This window comes from Pinus tabuliformis, chromosome 7 (assembly GCF_031772625.1).
Source record: "Pinus tabuliformis cultivar Carrire ecotype Pingquan chromosome 7, CPIR1, whole genome shotgun sequence".
Lineage (NCBI taxonomy): Eukaryota > Viridiplantae > Streptophyta > Pinopsida > Pinales > Pinaceae > Pinus > Pinus tabuliformis.
Window position 1 is genome coordinate 714409065 of NC_142293.1, and position 2515 is coordinate 714411579.

Below are 2515 nucleotides of genomic sequence, written 5' to 3' on the forward strand. Positions count from 1 at the left end.
ATCTGGTTTGCTTACCAAATTGACATGGTTTGCTTACTTAATTTTCAGGAATGTTGATATCTGGAAGATCACGAACAGCCTCGAATCTGCATGCTTTTCTTATTTGAGAAAAGCTTAGATGTCCCAATCTTCTGTGCCATAGCTAGTTTTCATCATTTTTTCTTAGATATCACTGTTGTTGTCCTCCATTGAGTATGTATAAGTTGTCTAGAGTTCTTGTACCTTTGATCACAGTTTCTCCTATATCAATCTCACGAACAACACATCCGTTTGATCAAAACACCACTTCATTTCCTTGATCACACATTTGACTAACACTCAACAGGTACGCTTTAGACCATCTACATACATAAAATTCCCAGCTTTAACCTTTTCTTTCAAGAAAACAGAGCCTTTACCTTTTATGACAACAAGAGTGTCGTTTCCAAATGAGACATTCTTTTCCTTTTCTAAGGCATTATATGAGTGAAGGTTTTCTTTGTCACCTGTCATGTGTTTTGAGCATCCACTGTCGATGTACCACTGATTCTCTTGTCCTTCTGCATACAAGGCTATACCACATCTTTTTGCTTACGGTTCTTTCTTTCTCCATATTTTTGGATTTAATGGAGTTTGCTCCTTTTGAGATATTTGCCGAAATTTACTCCTGCATTCAGATTCTTCATGGCCAAAGTTGTTACAGATTGAGCATTCTATTTCATTTTCAAGAAGATAAAAGTTATTATAGGAACTTTTCTTGATCCTGTCACATTCCTTTGATTTCGTGATTCTCTAGTCATGATGGTTTTGTAAGCAACACATTGAGCAGCTTTGTGTCCAAAATTATGACATGAGAAACATTGACCATTAAAGAAGTTCCTGCGATTATCAAATCTATTGACCTGGTGATTGTAGTTTCTATTGATATTCATCCTTGAAGAAAATTGAGTATGATTTACTTGAGGTTGGTTGTGGCTTCTGTTCATCTTTGATGCAAATTGAGCTTGATTTACCTGGTGATTTGCTTTATGCCTTTGCTGATGATTGTAATATTGTTCACTATTCTTCGCTGCATCAAGATAGCTTTTAGTGGAGATTGACGGCTTCTGTGATTGAGATGCTTCTTCAGTATATCCAAGACTTGTCTTTATCAGAGGATAAGGTTGCTCTTTGATAATTTCATTTAAGGTTTCTGATCCTTTAGCAAATCTAAGATTGAGAGATTTTGTTTTCGCAAGATCCTCTCTTAGACCCACAATTTCACATTCTAGTTTTTCATTGTGTTTTTCTCTTTCAGCAAGTTGGTATGTCAAGGTATCTATAATCATATTCTTTTCTTCTAAACAAACTTTGAGTTTATAAATTTCTTCATGAAGGTCATCTTCTCCTAAAGCATCCCAAAAATTATCATCTTCATAAGCCATTAGAAGTCTATAGTCATTACTATTTTCATCTTCATCACTATTTGATAAACCATCGCTATCTTCATGAGTATAGTAACTCTTTTTACTTACACTTTGTTTTCTATTCCATTTTGTAGATTCCTTCCCTTTATCATATTTATCTTTATGAGGACATTTGGCAACATAATGACTGACTCTACCACAGGCAAAACATTTGAAAGGTAGTTTACCTCTAAATCTTCTGGAACCCCGTTGAAGCTTCTTAACGAAGTTTACTTTATCTTCTTCTTCTGAAATATGTCATGATTCATTGAGTTCTTCCTTTCCTTTGTTGAAGCTTTGAATGTGGCTTCTCTCATATCTGATGGGCCTCCTTTTCTCATCTCAAAGGCAGTTAAGATTCCGTGAAGCTATGTCATAGTGATAGTCTGTAGATGGTGTTTTTCTTCTATGGAAGATACTTTTGATTCAAATTTAGTAGACAAGGATCTTAAAAATTTCTCAACTAAGGTAACTTCCTTTATCTCTTCACCCAGATTCTTCATGCAATTAATAACCGCATCTTTACGTAAGAAGTAACTAGCTATACTTTCATCATTGGGCATCTTAACAGTTTCATATTGAATTCTGAGAGTTTGCAGTTTAGCACGTTTTACCTGAGAGTCTCCTTCATAGCTTAGAAAGATTTTGTCCCATAATTCTTTGGCCGATTTGAGCTACATAACTTTGACAAACTCTGATTGTGGCAGACTTCCGAATAATGTATTGACAGCCTTGGCATTGGTTTCATATTGCTTTTTACCTGCCATATCTGTAGGAATTTCTGATGGAAACGTATATCCTCCTTCCACGATTTCCCAGACATCTGTTCCAAGTGATTGTAGATAGGTTGTGGTTCTTATCTTCCAATAAACAAAGTTGCTCAAAGATTGGCGGTCTGATGGATCCCACACTTTCTTGATTACTCATGATGACGGATCTCCCTTCAAGCGATCAAGCTTCTTCTAAAGGACCCACTCTGATACCAATTGTTGGAAATAATAATGAGAGGGGGGCTGAATCTGTATTATCATATCAATACTTTAATTTTCCAAACAGATTTGTATACGCTACTTCAACTAAGTGAACTAGCG